The 17,816-nt window shown below is 53.0% G+C and overlaps 1 protein-coding gene across 2 annotated transcripts in view; it reads left to right on the top strand.

Moving 5' to 3' along the window:
- The first annotated feature begins 4,357 nt into the window (after window positions 1-4,357).
- Window positions 4,358-17,816, top strand: part of CD82 (CD82 molecule) — a 52,202-nt gene continuing 38,743 nt past the window's right edge. The window contains exon 1 of one of the 2 annotated variants that reach the window (XM_080687946.1): window positions 4,358-4,668. The gene's annotated coding sequence lies outside the window, so the exon portion shown is untranslated. The remainder of the gene's footprint in view (window positions 4,669-17,816) is intronic. The other variant, XM_080687947.1, reaches the window with a different exon arrangement.

The raw sequence follows: 17,816 nt of genomic DNA, 5'->3' as shown, positions 1-17,816 counted from the left end.
ATCAGAGGAATTTCTACTCCAGTCCTTCTAACAACCTACTTGGGGGAGGGTGTATTTTCTTGACTGAGGCCCCAGCCAGCAAGAAAATGTGCAACAATAGCATCCATCCTACAAGGTCTTCTTAAACTTTGCCACATCACCCCCATCAAGAGAGGGAGTATGTCCTCTCCCCTTGAACTGGGTGGGCCTTGGTGACTGCCTCCACGAATAGAATACGAAAGAAGCAATGCTACATGATTAAAGTCTAGGTCAGAAAAGGCTATGAGCTTCTACCTTGTTCTCTGTTTGCTCTTGAAACCCAGCTGTCTTGCAATGAGAAAGCCCACGTTGCGTGCAGAGAGGCCTCATGGAGAGAAACTGAGACCTTGGTCCACAGCTCTGGCTCAGCACCAACTTGCTAGCCATCTTAGAAATGGATTCTCAAGATCCGGCTGAACCAGTTGACATTGCACAGAGCAGAGATAAGCCCTTCCCACCGAATCACCCTAAATTGCAGATTTATGGGCTAAATGATTGGGTGGTTTGTTACCCAGCAATAGGAAACAGATGCAGCACTCTTCCTGTCTCCCTTCCTCCCTCCCTGCAGGCGCCAATGAGACCCTGACAGCCATGTTCTTGCCCACAAGAACCTTCAGGTCCCCTGCTCTGCAGCTCCTGTGCCACACTTGGTGTGGGGGATTCTCTGAGAAGCTGGGAACCTTCTGAGGTCTTGCCATCCTACCATCTCCCCTGCCTCCAAGTTGGCCATTTGATATCTTCTCTCAAGGCTTCTAGAGTGGTTCTTCTTGCCCCTTTTCCCACCTCCAGAATTTCCAGCTTCACTTCTGGATGGAGGAGAATTTCACAAGAGATGCAAGTAGTCTCTCACTAGAGGGGGCTCTGCTCTCTGCCGGCAAAATGCCCAGGTGAGCCGCAACAAATAATGACTCCTACTGGAAAGAGGAAATGCTGGGACAACCAGCCCGATTCGGTGTCAGTAAAGAACTCAGACACGCATCTACTCAGTGACTGTCCCTTAAGCTTCCAATATGAGTGAGCATTGTGCTAGGTGCTGGGGAGACAAGGACAAATGGCAGTGCCATGCATAGACCTGTGTCCACTCAGAGTCTGCACCCCACCCCATCCCTCTCCTCAATCATGCTTTAGGTATATAAAACCCTGGAAATCTCTGCCTAGAGGACCCAACACCAGTCTTAGGGCTTACACAAGCACTTTCTCCAGGATCATCCTTCTGAGGGTACAATGTGGCCCTGTGTGCACCCCTAGAAAGTTGACCAAGTACAAACTTTAGGCAAGACAGGTGGACAGTTTGGCCACATGGGCTGGGATGTTAATATGCTTGGGTCCTAGGCCACGTGTAACTTAGGACAGACATGGGGCTAGGAGGAGAATCAAGATGGGTGGGCTGAGAGCTGGGGTTAGGACTGGCCCACCCCACACTGTCAGTTCCTGCAGAGAATTCCAAGAGTCCAAGAATTCTAAATTTGAACATAGCCTTCTTGGTCATTATCCTATATAATAAAAGCCTAATATGCTAAGTGTCCGACCATTCGTTTGGCCAGTCACTATGATGCGCACTGACCACCAGGGGGCAGATGCTCCAACCGGTAGGTTAGCTTGCTGCTGGGGTCTGGCTGATTGGGACTGGGTGAGATGGGCCCTCCCGCCATCCCTCCCCGGCCCTGATCGTGCATTGGTGGGGTCCCTCAGCCTGGCCTGCACCCTCTGGCAATCTGGGACCCTTCAGGGGATGTCAGAGAGCCGGTTTCAGCCTGATCCCCACAGTCCAGTCAATGGGACCCCACCAGTGCACGAATGCATGCATCAGGTCTCTAGTAAAGAATATTTCTCAAGACAGGAGAATAAACATGTTTTACTTTCCAGTCTGATAAAGGTTTATATGTAAGGTATGTGGGCCTTAATTTGCACTATTAACATGTTAGGGTAGTTCATGTTAGGGAATGGGACCAGTGCCCCAGTGGGGGTGGGTGGCAGGAGTATGGCAGAAATTCCAGAAGCTGCCTGTAGTCTGCCCTTCATGTTGCCACAGCTGCTCCCATCTCTAATCTGGAGTGACAGAAGCCTGAATGGGTAGCAGCTGGGACTACTGTGATCAGATGTCTGTATGGAGGAGGGAGGGGCCAATGGGATCCAGCTGTTTTGCCAACAGCCAATCACCATCACCAACACACCCAGTTTGAGGGGAGGGGACATGAGCACAGAAGAGGAGGGCATTTTATGCCCATTTTGCATGGGTTGGCTGCGAACCCAGCCCAAGTCAGAATAGCACAGTGGTTCTCACAGTATGTCCCTGAACCAGGAGCATCGACATCATCTGGGAGTGGGTCAGGCTCTTGGCCTCTTGCAGGGTAAATGGTGTCCCTCTGTGGGAAGAACAATTTAGTATGGAGATTCTATGAAGAAGACTTTTTACTGGGAAAAGAACATTTGTTGGGCATGTACAGTGTCCAAGTGTGGGCTAACGCTTCATGAATACTATCAGAGGTGATCCTCAACAGACACTCTCAACATTGGTATTATTACCCCTTTAAGGGCTTATCACAGAAAAGTGAAGTACTGTGGATGAAAAGGGGCTCTATAGAAAGTAACCTCACAGGGTGATCTGATCATAAATTCCTAATTGGCAGGCCATGGTGGGTAGGCACCTGCCAGGCATATAACTTCTTTAATAAAAGGTTTATATTTGCCTTAAGCAAGCCCTGTCCATTGTTCTTGTGCATCTAAATATACACATCTTTGAAATAATCATAACCACCTTCAAGAGGGCACAGAATCTTGTTAACGACCCTGTAATCCAATCCCCACCTTGCTCTCATCTCACCTTCCTGTAACCTTTCTTCCCACGTAATTTCAAGTGCATAATGGAAACTGCTAAACTGTCCTCTGAAGCATTTAAGATCTTGCTTCCCCGAAATTGTCATCAGTTTTGGCTCATATATCTCAGAAAAAATCTCTACAGGTTTGGACCTGCCTTGGACCACAAGGTTCCCAGGAGGCTGTCTGGTCTGTATTGTCCGACCACCCTAACTTCTTTTCAAATTTGAGTGGGATTCAAAATCACCTCGAGACCTTGTTAAAACAAATTTCGAGGCTCCTCCGTCAGAATTTCTCATTCAGTAGGGCTGGGATGGGGCCCCAAAACACACATACCTAGCAAGTTCCCAGGTGCTGCTGCGGTGCAAGGACCATTCTTTGGGAAGGACCATGCTGGCTGAGATCCAGTTTCCTCCTCCACCCATGCAGAATGACGTCCACAGGAGATTCCAATGAGATAATGGGAATGAAAGAGCTTTGTCAACTGTGCAAGTAAATGGCCCTGGTCAGTAACCTGCCAGGTAACCTTCCTGAGGCTGGTCCCTGGGGTCTGAGAATGCAGAGGGCTGGAATGCAGGTGGGGGCACCACAGCCATCTGGAGATCTTTTGCAGCCCATCTTAATTGTGGGCCATTTCTTCTCAAGGGAGAAAGTCACCTTCTGAGGGCTCTGGTCTACAACCCCTCCTGCCATTCCCCCCCCCCCCCCATCAACCCACGCCTCCTCCCTCACCACAGTCAGCCTGTTGGGCATTGCCCCAACATCTGGCTGGGCCAGGCCACTTCCCCAGGGGCCAGCCAGTCCAGGCAAGCTGGGGCAGCATCAAGCCTATGATTCAGGGCTTGGGGCTGGATCCCACTCACATCTCCACGACTTCCCTTCCCTCAGCTTCAGGTTGCTTTTGGGTAAAATGGGCGCAATATCGGCATAGAGTTGTGCAAATTCAAGAGCCAGTAGTTTTTACAGAGCTTGGCATAGAGCCCGGCCCCTGGCGAGAGTTCTATCGGTGGTAGCTGTTAGTATTTTCAAAAAGTGCTTGGGCCCAAGCCGCCTCCTGATAGAGGTTCGGACTTGGAACGCAAACCGCTCCCACACCGTTCACCGGTCACACCCGGATACACCCGCCCTGGGATGCCAGCGTGGGGGCCGGAGGCTCGCCCGCCCGCCGGGTTTGGGTTGGCAGGGCAGGACAGAATTTGGTAGGCGCTGAGGAAGGGAGGGCGTGGCCTCATCCTAGCGGGGCGGGGCCAGGGTAAGACGGGAAAGGCCGAGGAGGGACAGGCCCTTTGGTAGCTCTGTGAGTGGGGCTTCCCACCCTGCAGGGCTCGAGCGTGGAGCCCCGCCAGGCGGGGAGTCAGGCTTTATCCCGGCGGCCTGGAAGCTGGAAGGGCACAGAGGACCGAGCTGCGGGGGCGGGCCCGGGGGCGGACCTCAGCCTCTGCGTGCTGGGGCGGGGCTTAGCGGTGTAGATTGGGCGGCCGCAGCGAGGCGGGGAAAGGGGCGGGGAAAGGGGCGGGGCCCCACCCCCAGCAGGGTCCAGGGCGGAGTTGGCCGGTTCGAAGTCGGGGAGGACATGGTGGGCGGAGCCTGATCTGGCCTGCAGGCGGGCTACAATCCAGCAGCGCCCGGGGGCGGGGCCGGCGAACTGGCGTCTGGAAGGCAGGGGGCGTGTCCGGGGCGTGTCCTCGGCGGGGGCGGGGCTTGGCCGAGGCTTCTGCTTTCTCCGAGGACCGCGGGGAGTGGGTGAGCCCTTCTCTGCACAGTCGGACGCTGACAGGGTTGCGATCGCGCGACCCCAGGCTTGCTGCGCCGAACAAAAAGCAGAACCAGCAGGTGAGAAGGGGCAGGGGTCCGGGGGTGCTGGCCGGTAGCAAAGTTAGTTTTCGTCACCACTTCCAGAGCGCGCTTGGGCAGCTTTCTCGGAACAAGTGACAGGTCGGGCCAGGAAGGCAGCTGGTGGGTGAGAAGAAGCTTAAGTTCCGGAGTCCTGAACCCCAGTTCTCCAGCTCCGCCATGCACCAGCTGTGTGTCCTTCAGCACATCCCTCCCCTGGGCTCTAGACCTCTCGGGTTCCAGTAAAAGGAGGTTGAACCAGCTGAACTTCATGGTCCCGTTGCCCTTTCTCACTAAAACCCCGGAAGGTGAGGGCTGGCAGGTGAGAGCCAAGTGCAGTTCAGCCACAGACATTCAAATCGCGTTGCTCAGACCGCAGTTTTCTGCCTGCTGAGCGGCACTGAGCAAAGCAACGTCTTCGGGACCGTGAAGCGAATCGCTTCAAAGGCCACACTAGTTACTCAGATGGGGCTTGAACCCACAAGCCCAGAGGGAGTGGAGCCCAAGTCAGGGAGCTTTCAGTCTCCCCGCCCCCCCCCCCCCCCCAACTCTGAGAGCCCAGTATGACTTTGGGCCAGAAACTCAAGGGGGTTTTTGTCCACCTCCAAGGGCTTTTTTTCCCCCAGGTGAGTTGGCCTGGGGGGCCCAGGGCAAAAAGCAGGGGACAAGTTCTCATCCGGTGAATGGGAAAGATAAGGGGAAACCCCGCCAAACTTTGGATCCAGATTAAGCCCAGGGCCTGGGGTTCTTGCTGCATGCCCAGGGTTAGGTTAGTTCCTGGTTCTGGAGGTTTCTGTCCTTGGTGGTTGTGGGTCCCCTGTGCCAGGGCCGTGGTAGTTGGGCAGCCGAAATCAGTGGCCAGGGGCTTGGGCTTTGGGACCAAACTGACTTGGATTACTCTTCCCTGTAAGCTTCAGTTTCCTCATCTGTAAAATGGGGGTAATGACAGCACCCAATGGTAGCAGCGAGGACTTAATGGAATAATGTGAATACAGTGCTTAGCCAGGCGCCAGGCTCTCAGTGAGGCCACACTACATGCCAGCTGCTCTGATGTGGATGGGCAGGTGGTGGGCTGGCTTCCTGCCTGGGAATGAGCTAGGATTTGGAGGGTCAGAGACTGGCTGCATCCCCTTCTGACCTTGTGTGAGCCAGAAATTGCCACCTGCCACCAGCATCACTTGGTCCATTTCAGGATTGAGGTTCAGATTGTCATCTGAACCAAGGAGTCGCTGAGTTTTCTGTAATATTGCTTGAGGTTGGTGGGTGTCCAGTTAAATAAACACAAAAATGTGTTCTGAGCACCTACTATCTATTAGGTGTTGTTTCGGAGGTGAACTAGCCCGACCTGGTCTCTGCCCTCACTTTGAGCTGCTGACAGTGAGGACTCCCCATCCCCACCATGGTCCTTCGGGAGAGGGTAATTCAGATCCAGGGCTCGAGGCCAGATGAGATTTCATGGGTCTGTACTGCTCTGGTGGCTGGAATCCAGCTCTTCTACTGCACACTGGGCTTGGGTGGAGGTATGGGGCAGTGTGGGCACCTGTTATCTGTCTGATCAGAGATGGGCACCGGAGGAGATTGGGAATGCTGTGTGCCGGCTGCCAGCATCTCCTGGGGAGATGAGCCCTATACTTTAGAACCAGCTGGGAAATACAATGGGACAGAGTCTGATTGAAGGCTGCATCAACTGGAAGAGAGAGAGAGAGAGAGAGAGAGAGAGAGAGAGAGAGAGAGAGAGAGAGAGAGAGAGAGAAAGTATGCGGTAAATGTGGTGCTTAGAGGTGAGACACTGGAGAAAGTAGGGCAGAAAATGAGGGTACTTCTTAGAGTTGGTGAGACTTGAGCAGGACTTTCTACCTGAGCTCCCAAGTCCAGTTTGGGCTTGAATCAGCTTGGGGCTACAGACTCCCCTCTCCAAGCATTTGACATAAGATTGGAGTTTGGTGTGGTGGGGAGGGAGAGGTCAGTAGGTGGTGCCTGTCGGGGGAGATGCTTAGTAAGCATCGCCTGGAAAGTCGTATGCACCACTCTCTTCCCACATGATGAATGACCAACGGTGACACACTGATCCCATCCTTAGTTGCTTACAGTCTGGGGAGGAACTTAGACAAGGATCCCAGTGCTTCTGAAGGAGATAAATGAAAAAAGGTCTAGCAGGGGTCCTCAAACTTTTTAAACAGGGGGCCAGTTCACTGTCCCTCAGACCGTTGGAGGGCCGGACTATAGTTTAAAAAAAAAACTATGAACAAATTTCTATGTGCACTGCAGGCCCGGGACGAGTCGGCTGCTAAGCAGGACAGGCAGCGGCACCCAGCGGGCTGGATAAATGTCTTCGGTGGGCCGCATGTGGCCCGGGGCCGTAGTTTGAGGACCCCTGAGGGATCGTTAGCAAAGCTTCATGGAAGAGGTGGAGTTTGGGTGGGCCTGACGGATTGAGGGGGCGGGGGAGGTTTCAGCAACCACAAGGAAGACAGTGTTTGGGGCAGCAGAAAATGTCTAGTCAGAGGCAAGGAGGTCAGAGTGTTCAGGGAGATTTAAAGAAACTTCTGGGCTGATCAGTCCAGCTGAAGAGTTGGGACTGTGCAGGGATGTGAAGGGGGAACGGTAGGTTGGGTCAACTCGTGGAGGGCCTTGAATGCCAAGGTGAGATATTTGGATTTGATTTGTAGAAAGTGAGAGCCACTGGAGGTTTTTGAGCATGGGAGTGACACAGTCAGAGTGGCACTTTAGGAAAGGCGGTCTGCCAGATATGCTGGAGCGGCTGACCCAGCGGTTAAGGGATAATGAACTGATGGCTGTGGTGACAGGGAAGGAGGGGCCTGGGAGGTTTGGGGATAGCTGCAGCTGGGGGTTAGAAAAGGCACCATCAGAGGAGTGGGAGGGACCCAGGTGACATGGGGGAAGTGAGAGTGTCCCTGTGTTTCTTTCTGTTCTCCACCCAGGCTAGATCATGGTGCATAGCAGGGGCTCAGAAGGTGCTAGACGGGGTGGGCAGGGGAGGTGCTGGGAGGGTGATGAGTGCTACAGAGTGATATGGAGGAGCCACCCAAGGAGGCCCCGTGTTTGCCATGATGGGAGGCACCTGGGCCAAGTGGCAGAGCTTTAGCCAATCAGCAGTGGGTTTGGGAGCAGGGTAGATGGGGAGAAATGTCTGTGGCTCTCCCCCTCATAGCCCTAGCCCAGGGAGGGCCCGGGTCAGAGGTTAGCCAGTGGGGGCACAAGTTTCCTATGTGTGGGGGTGGATTTGGGTTCCTCCAGGTTCCTCAGAAGTTTCTGCCATGTGGGGCAGTCCCCTCTCTCTTGAGGCCTCAGACTTTTAAGCCATGGAATGGAAGCTTCTCCTCCCCATTTACCCTCTACCCCCAACCCTGGGCCCAACCCGTTTTCCCTGAGGACTAGACAGGCCCTCCTGGCACAGGGCCAAGCAGACCCAAGCCTTGAGGGCTCCTTTGGATTTGGAGTTTCTGGGGTCAGCTGGCACCCCCTGGTTTTGGCTTGGCCTTGACCCCCTGCTCCAAACTGTTCTACCCACTTCCTCCACCCCAGGGGAAGATCAGAGGGGGCGGTTATGATGTAATCAAGTGCATCAAACCCTCAGGAGTTGACTCTGTGGGAGGCAGGAGGGAGGGGAGAGTCTGGGCCCCTTCTGGGAACAAGGCAGGGGTCAGGGGTGAAGGGCTGGTTTAATCTCTGTAGGAACTGCCCTGCCCACCACTTCCCCTCCTCCAAGCCTCGATCCAAGGAGCCAGGAGGGAAGTCCAGAGGTAAACATAAGTGTATGGGACATGTCGCTTCCCTCTTCCCTTCGCCCTGATGCTGCCTGTGAAGAGGAGGCCAGCCACAGACCCAGTTGGTGTCTGGGTTTCTGGCTGGTTCCTGCCTCACCCCTGGGGTTCCCCCTACACCATGGTTTTCCTGTCTGCAGCTGATTCACTCTGTGCTGACATGGAGAAGCAGCTGAGGGGAGGGGAGAGGCCTGTACTCTCGGTCATGAAGTTCATTCCGAGTCCTCCGTTTACAGGCTGTGTGACCTTCTATAAGTGCCTTCTCCTCTCAGGGCTTCCCTTCTGCTCTGCTAATGGCCTGTTCTCTACTTGGCTCTCACAGGGTTCTATAGCCAGGATCTGTCCTTTGTAAAGTAGGGTACATGTGCACACACGCATGCGCGTGCGTGTGTGCATATGCAGACGCACACGTACACAACACAGGCTCTCAATACAGAGTGGAAGTGGGTGGCTCCTTTCAAACCTACAATAATCAGTCCCCCCTCCTCACCCTTGCTTATTCCTCCACTAGAAGCACCCTCACCTACCTCCCGCCTGGCTGCCGCTTAGGTTCATGGGGTAGCATGGCGGTGAAGAATTGGACTTGGAGCCACAATCTTGACCCTGCTCATTCCTCGCTATGTGACTCTTTCTGAGCCTCAGTTTCTGAATCTGAGAATTGGGGTTAATAATGGTAACTACCTCACAGGGGAACATGAGAAAAAAACAAAGACGTGTCCATGAAGCTTAGCAGCTTTATACCTAGCACTCAGTGAGAACTCCATCAAGGAGAGCTGTTGTTCTTTTCTGCCCCTGGCCCATCTTTCAAAGCTCGGGCCAGGCTGCTTCTGGGGTCTCCAGGATCATTTCCTGGAGCACCTACCTATGGCATGGGCCCTCTGTGCTCTCCACCAGGTGTCTGTGCCACAAGACACTAGTCATATCCCGCTGTGTGGTGCCGCCTGGCTGTGTGGTGCTGCCTGCCTCTTCCTGGTGGTGTCTGGGACTCCCCAACGTGACTCTACGCTTCCTGAGGGGAAGTAGGTCTGAACGTCAGTGGCCGATTTTCCCCAACCCACTTCCTCTGTGCTTATTTATGTACACCCAGTACCCTGCTCTTTGCTGCTGTGTTTTGGCATACTGAGTGTGTCCGTGAAGCCCCCAGGCTGGGACTGCCCTGCCCGTCTCTGTATCCTTGACTTCTGGCTCAAGGCCTGGCACACAGCAGGCAGTCGGGAAATGATGGTTGAATGAATAAGTGATTCTCCTTGGGGCAGCCCAGCAGGACCCAGCTCGGTGCCAGGTCCTTGGCGAGTCCTTGGCAACGGCGAAGCCTGGAAGCAGGGTCTGAGTGCCCCTGCCTTGCCCTTCAGGCCAGCCCTCCCCGTTCCTGGAACCTGGGTCCAGGGAGGCGGGAATGGTCTGCTGGCCTGGTATTGCTCAGTTGGCATTTCAGTTTCCCTTGTGAGGCCTGGCCTTTGGCCTCCTGAGAGGGGAACAACCAGACTTCCTCCAGCCTCAGCCTGTTGAGGGGTCACTCTGGTCCTTAGTGAACCTTGACTCAGCCAGAGAAGGCACCTTCAACTCACCAGTTATTTTCGGAAAGTGCTACTGCCCTTGTGAGGGCACGGGCTCAGGGTTGGGGGAATGGGAGGCCCATTCCTCCAAGAAGTCCACCCCTGATATTATCCCTCCAGACCTCCAAGTGGGACGCTCTGGGAAGCACCTCCACTCTCCCCTGTCTTCTTTCCCGGTAGTGGGGGCTCCTGCCCCTTCTTTGGGCACCACCCCTGGCTTTCCCTCATGTGTGAAGGGTGATCCGGGGTGGAAGTTGTTGAGAATCTAGACCTGGGCTCACAGAGCCAATGCAGAGAAGTAGACGGAGGGCTGGAGGCCGGGCTTGAGGAAGCCTGGCTTCAGATCTGGCCTGGGGTCCAGCTGGCCTTGGCCCAGGAGAGTGGGGAAGGAACCATGGCAATGTCATGGACTCTGGAACCAAACGGCCTATAAATGATTCCCGCCTCTGCTATTTAGCTGCGGGGCGTGACTTTCGGCAAGCGTTTTAACCTTTCTGTGCATCAGTCTCGGCACCTAAAATGGAGGTGGTGATATACTGGCCTCACAGCGCTGTTTGAGGACGGTATGAATTCATGTACGTGAATCATTTATGAAGTGTGCCTGGCCCAGAGTAAGTGCTATATGGGTACAAGCTGGTTTTGGTAGGCTGGCTATAGGAAGCAGGATTGAAGTCTCTGGGCGGGGGGGGGGGGGGGGGGGGGGGGGGGCAGAAAAACTTGGTGAATAGCTTGTGTCTGGAGATCAGGAGACCTGGGTTCTCATCCCAGCTCATCCTTTACCTGCCATGTGACCTTGGCCAAGTTACAGCCCTTCTTGGGCTACAAAATTATAGCTATTATGCTGCACTTGGTGTTTGTAAGCGAGGCCCATATGATGTCACAGTGGGCATCTGCAGGGTTTTATTCTCGAAGGGACCTCTGGGTGCTTGGCCCATTCTGCAGTCATTCTGTAGGTGGGCAGGTCCTGGCACTACCATGGAGACACAACAGGCACAGAATGGCAGAGCTGTCCCAACCCCCACGACTGTACTCAACAAGTAGATGAATCCACTTAAATATACACATAACTGTGAGATTATATAGATCAGATTACAGATATTTATTTATTTATTTATTTACTTTCTCCTGTTTTCTGAATCTTCTGTAGTGAGCCCATATTATTTTTATGCTTAAGAAAGAAGACACAATAAAGCTATCAAAAATCTTTATTATACACAGTTAAACAAAAATTTATTATTATATGAACTTGGGATCACATTGAGCTTTTTGTTGTTAGTAAAGCATATGTTTTTTCAAAGGGGGTGGGGTTTGAAATGAATATCAGTTTGTCAATCTGCAAAAGACAGAGGGAATGTCTATGGAAGGAGTGGCTTTGGCCGCGGGCCTCAGATCCTGGGAGATAAGAGCCTGATATGGATGGGAGTTTCACCAGTTTCCATTGTGGTGGACACGCCCCGAGTGCTGCTTGGCGTTTAGACAACTTTTCAACAAGCTTTTCCACAGTCGTTGACACCAACAGACTTAATTTCCTCACGTCAAAATTGGGGGAAATAATAATACTTAATTCAGGGAGGTGCTATGAGGGTTTAAGGAGCTTAAACATGTTGCGGTTTTCAAAGGAACCCCCTTTTTCCTCCTGAATTTGGAAGCAAGCAAAAAGAAAACAGTTGACAAAGATGGAGTGCCAAACGTCAGCGTCATTACTGAGAAGGCCAGCCGGAGAACGTGGCTGTAAATCCGGGACCCAGAGGGCTTGCTAGCCGCCTTCCCTGGCACTGGCAGAGTTACCCGTCCGTCCGGTCCCAGGCGGCGCTGGACAGGTGCCAGCCTCGCTGCAGAAGCAGGTGGTAGCAGCGGAGAGGAGCTCAGATGATGGAACGCTCCAGCAGGCAGCTCGGCTCTGCCGCAGGCGGGCCTACTGAGCATGCTCAGTGTGCCTTCCAGACGAACCAATCAGATAAGCCACTGTTGGTCCTGGCATGAAGGGGGCGGGGCGAGGCCAGAGGTGTTCTCCCAGTAGAGGTTCCTGATCAAGGAAAAAAATATGTGTTCCCCCTCATAAATATGAGGCACTTTGAACGATGCCGGGTATGCAATGGGCACTCAGTAAGTGTTCATTTGTCGCTGCTGATAATGATAACAATGAATAATTCTACTACTGAGGTTGGAAAAACCACTCTCCCACTCACTGTCTTAGGAGATGGAATATTAGAATGTTGTTGCAATGGGACCCGATGAGACATCCTGAACAGAGGAAATAGAAACTCATGCGGAGTGAGGTGCCTTGGTATGTAGGAGGTTCTGTGGCAAGGGAATGAGTGGATAGGCCTTAGGTCACTTGGTCATATAGGCAACTAACCTCCCTGACCTCTGGCCTCTCTGAATATGCAGCAGAAATGTAACTGGGGCAGGAAGGACGTGTCGTCTACTTTTTTTCCCTCCAAAGCTTCTCAGGTTCCCTTTTTCTCTGCCCTACACCTTGTCATGGAATGGAAGGAGTGGCTTTAACAAATGCTCCAGATATAGCAGGGTCCAGCAGAGGATTTCTGTTTTGTTTTGCCAGGAGACTGTATAACATGGTATCATGTGTATCAAACTTTGTGCATATCAGAAATCCCCACAAGGGGTAGAGGGGTGCGAGCTGCATGTAGGGAACCACTGGGGTTGTACTTATAGCTTGGGCTTCTTTCTGGCTTCTTAGGACTTGCCATTGGCCAGACCTCGGTACGGCCCACCTCTTCCTCCCACTATCTGCTCACCTTTGGGCAGGTTTTGCAGCCTCTCAGAGCTTTGGTTCGTTACCGTGAAATGGAGAATGATAATGGTACCTCTCTTGTGGACTTGCATGAGGATTAAATGAGACAATTAGTGTGGGTAAATCGCTTGGTGCGGGGCACAGCTCAGAATGCATCCTCCCTCCAAGCCAAAAGCTAATGAGATTGATAATGATGAGCAAAGGCTGCCCCTGCCATTCCTTTGGGGAAATGGCAACGAGTGAGGTCCTAATCTGGAGTGGAGATTCCCCAGGCTGTTGGGAGCTCTGGGGGTCAGGAGGGCCTTGGGTTTCTGCCGGCTTGGTCCTTGATCAGAATGTGCGAGCCCCAGCCTCAATCTGGGCGCTCTTGGCTTAGCGTTGAAGGCCAAGCTGGGTGCTTGTGACTAGACTCACAGGATTGTGGTTTTGTGGGTAGCTCTATGGTTCATTGAGTGAACCCACCTACCAAGTCTGATCCCGTGGAAAACATCCAGTTTTTGCTTACATATCTCAAGGCTTGGAGAGTTCACTACCTTTTCTCTCTGGACAGATCTAACTCTTTAAAAATATGGTATAGAATTTAAGCACACCCACCCTCCCTTTGCTTCCACTCGTTGATCCTGATCATTCTTGTTGGGACCATATGGGATGATGGATACTCTCTGAGAGGACTAAGTCTCTCTTGTAATCAAGGCCACCCCAGGCCAGTGAATCTGATGTACAAAAGAGATGTTTCTGTTAAAAAAAGAGTCATCTCCATAGGAACCAAATGGGCACTTAAAGAATAACTTTCTAATTATTGAAGAAATGGTTTCTGTGGGGAAATTTGCTGGGTGAAGAACAGATGCAAAGAAGGAAATAACCGTTCAGAGATAAGTAGTGTGAACACACACACACACACACACACACAATTGGGAGCATACCACATGAACTACTTCCTGTGCTGTGGCATATCAGTTAACATTGTAAGGGAGGATTTTTCCACATTATTTAATCCTCTCCCACGGCATGCTTCTCTGTGCTCAGCGTTGTGCCACATGGACCTACTGTGACCCAGTTTAGTGCTCCCCTGCTGTTGCACGTGTAGGCCAGTTTGCATTTTTTATTACTATCCACATTGCTACAGTGATCACCTTGTCCAGACATACACTTTGTGCTCAACAACCATGGAGTGAATTCCTCCAAGTGGCTTTCTAGTCAGGTGGTTTTTAAACTCAAGGTCTGAGGGCCAGATTCTCAGGGAAAAGCCCTTTGCCTGACACCCACAAGAATGTACCCCCAAATTTAGCTCCAGTCCCCCTGGGCGGAGGGACAGAGAGACAGTGCCCCTCATTGCTAGTTAGCAGGCCCACAGAAACAAGGGGACAAGCTCTTGCTGTGTGTGTGTGTGTGTGTGTGTGTGTGTGTGTGTGTGTGTGAGAAAGACAGACAGATATGGGGGAGCTTTTTCTCCTCAACTGTAATCTGACTTTTAACCCCCTCTTCAAGGGCCAGTGGTGTCATTTAGTAATTATGGGCTCTCTTTACTGTTTAATGACCTCTCTCCATGGTGACTCCTTCCCCAGCAGCCTTCTGGGAGCCAGGGAATGGGGAGATGAGGCTGTGGGAGGAAGTTTCTCTGGAGTAGGAGTGGGTCATGGATCATGGGGTGGTGCAGTGCCTCTCAAACTGACAGATCCCAGTCTCCTGGAGCATTTTTTTAAAGCACAGATTGTACCCTCAGGTTTTCTGATTGTGTTGGACTTGGGGGATGGAGCGGGCGGGCAGCCTGAGAATGTGCATAGCTAACATGTTCCCAGGAGCGGCTGATGGTCTGGGCACCACACTTTGAGAACCAATGGAGTAGTGGAATGGGGCGTGTGGGGGCAGTGTGGTGAGTTTCAGCTCCTGGTGCTGCTGACAGCAGGAACCTTGCCCTATTTGGTAAAGCCTCATGTGAGGCCTGAACTCACCTTCCCCTGCCCCCACCTCATCACCCTCCACCAGTGTGTGCTCTGTATATATTTATGGGCAGGAGGATAAGATGATTATCACTACCCCTATTTTGCAGAAAGGAAAACTGGGGCTCTGGCAGGGGACCTGATGTGTCCAAGGGTGTGCCCTCAAAGCCAGCAGGAGCACGGATACAGGACCCCTGGCCTTGTCTCCTCCCTGCGCCCTCCCCTCCCCTCCCCAACTCTGGGCTTATTCTGTGCGGGTCCAGTGGAGGAGCAGGGGTACCTTCCTTGAACACTGTGCTTCCCCAGGGGACCCCAAGTGAGGGGGCTGGGAAGGCAGGTTCCCTTACACTGTCTCCGAGCCTGGGTCTTGCTCTACTTTTTACCTCCCTCCCACCCCGCTAGCCATTCAGTAATGTGATCTTCTTCCAAGATCTGGTGTCCTCCTGCCAGTTTATGTTCCCAGTTATAGTTCTGGCCAAGTTTTCCCGGAGGACGGAAAGTTGCTCCTGCCAAGCCTGGGAGCGCCTGGCAGGCAGAGCCGAGGGCGAGGAGAGAACCCTCATCTGTGAGCATCTAATGTGTGCCAGACCCTGCCATGGCACTTTACAGCCATGATGTCAGGTCAACCTCCCACCAGACCCCCAAGTAGAGGTTATTATCAGTCCCCATTTACTGATGAGGAAACTGAGGGTCCTGGAGCTGAAACTATTTATAAAAGGGGCAGAACTGGGCTTTCAATCCCAAACTCCAAGGCAGGGTCCCTGGTCCAGAGTGGCAGCCAATCTTAGACTGAAGGAGCTGGGATGTGGGGAGGCCACCACCCATACAAAGAGGGTCAGCCCCAGGGGCAGGGCTCCCTGGGATTTGGGGTCTTACAGTGGGAGAGCCCTGGCCTCGCCATCAGGAGACCCAGTAAAACCAAGCTCTGCTGCCCCTGACTGTGTGACCGTGGGCAGTCACTCCCATGCCTGAGGCATCCAAATCCTCATTTCTCATAATGATACCTTATGCTTTATAGCTTTTAGCAGTGGACATTTTCTCACATTCTTAGTCCTAAAAGCCTCCCAGCACCTTGTGAAATAGGCAGGGAGGGTGTTATTACTGAGCCCATTTTATAGATGATGACAGAGGCTATGAGTGAGATGCCCAGGATCCTACAGCTAAGGAGGTGCTGGAGCCAGGATTTAAACCATGTTTTCTTTGCTCTCCATCCTGAGCTTGGTCCCTCACCCCACCCTGCCCCCTAACTGAGGAGGGAGAAATCTGGGCTCCTCTCTATTCTCAACCACAGGATTAGGGATCCCAGGGCTCTTATTTGAGCTGGGGAATGGGGGGAAATGTTGGGTGCAAGGGGCCCAGATTTCCAGGAAAGGGTATCCTGAGATTCTTGCTCTGGGCAGGAACCTGGGGAGGCAAGATCGGGTGGGCCAGGCTGTCCCTGTTCCCAGCTCCTGCCCAGACCTGGGCATTTGAGACCCCTGGTGGTGGGGGGAAGTGGGGTTCAGCCCTCTCCCACCTCAGCCCCTGGCTTCTCCTGGAACCTGTACCTGCCCTCCATATGCACAGTACAGAATTTTCCAGACTCAGACATCGGTGTCCAGGCCTTGTGGTTCTGCCTGAATGCCCTCACCTCCTCCCTGTCTCCTGACCGGACTGAGTCTTCCTCATTCTTCCAGGCCCAGGTCCAGCCACCTTCTTCCCCCGAGAGAGCCAAGCCAACTCAACTCTCTCTGCTCTGTCCCATGGGTGAATTGGCTCACTGAGTTAGTAACTCCCCAATGAGGCTGTGAGAGCAAGGGCTGTGGCTGCTGTGGCTGCTGTGGCTTCAAGACCCCTGTGGGGTCTCCCAGGCTGGCAGAACTCGGAGCACTGGGTCTGCATGGTCTGTGGACAGCTGATGACTTCAGGGCAGGGGTGGGCAAACTTTTTGACTAGCGGGCCACAATGGGTTCTTAAACTGGACTGGAGGGCCAGAACAAAAGCATGGATGGAGTGTTTGTGTGAACTAATATAAATTCAAAGTAAAGGAGCGGAGGGGAGAGCAAGAGAACCGGATAGAACAGCCGGATCCGGCCTGCGGGCCGTAGTTTGCCCAGGGCTGCTTCAGGGTCAGCCTCAGACCTGTGACTCCCATATTTTGTGACCCTGAGCAAGTCACTTATCTTCTCTGACTCTTACTTTCCTTCTCCTGAAAATGAAGCTATGTGCCTCACTGACCTCTTGGGAGGTTTGCATAAGACAAAGCATGCAAAATACTACCGCTGATGTAGGTGGATTCCAAGAGCTCAGGAAATGCCGACCCCTCCCCTTCCCTGCAGTCAGCTTCATTCCACCTCCACCCACCTAACCCCTTTGAGAGGGGCGTCTGCTTGGGCCTGGTCTAAGGCCTGAACTCTATCTGCTATAGCTAGGGGTGTTCTCGTCCAATAATGGGGGAAGGATTGGGCAGAGGCACAGAATCAACTCCAAGCAGGCTGTGCCAGTTCCAAGCTGTGACCTTGGGCACAGTACCTCCCTGAGCCTCAGTTGCCAGATCTGTGGGACGGGATCGTATATGTCCTGTGTTCTCAGGATCATATGGGGCTCCCTGGTAGACTTGCATGAGTACGGGTGGGCATCCAGGTGACCTGAAGCTCTGAGTGCCCCTCCCAGGAGCCTGGAGGCTGGCAGTAGTGGTTCATTTACATATCCATTTTCCTGCTGCAAAGCAAACAGTCTACTTTCCCTCTCAACACCCGGAGGCTCACCAGGCTGTTGTGCTCTTGGCTTTGGGCCCAGGGTGCTGGGCCCTCCCCCTGGGAAAGCAGCTTGTCTGAGCTTCTTTATCCTGTGCAGCCTGGGGACCCAGGCCTGAGGCCCTGCCTGACTCTCTGAGACCAAGTTGTCACCACAGATCCCTGTGCTGACCCCTGGAACCCTATGCCAGACCGCATCCTAGAGCACCAAGTACATTTTCTTTCCATTTTTAAAAAATATATTTTTATTGATTTCAGAGAGGAAGGGAGAAGGGGAGAGAGAAACATCAATGATGAGAGAGAATCATTGATCGGCTGCCTCCTGCACGCCTCCCACTGTGGATCAAGCCTGCAACCCAGGCATATGCCCCTGACTG

Source organism: Plecotus auritus (genome assembly GCF_963455305.1).
Source record: "Plecotus auritus genome assembly, chromosome: 9".
Classification (NCBI taxonomy): domain Eukaryota; kingdom Metazoa; phylum Chordata; class Mammalia; order Chiroptera; family Vespertilionidae; genus Plecotus; species Plecotus auritus.
The sequence above is the reverse complement of the archived record's forward strand: the minus strand, read 5'-3'. Positions and strand labels throughout refer to the sequence as shown.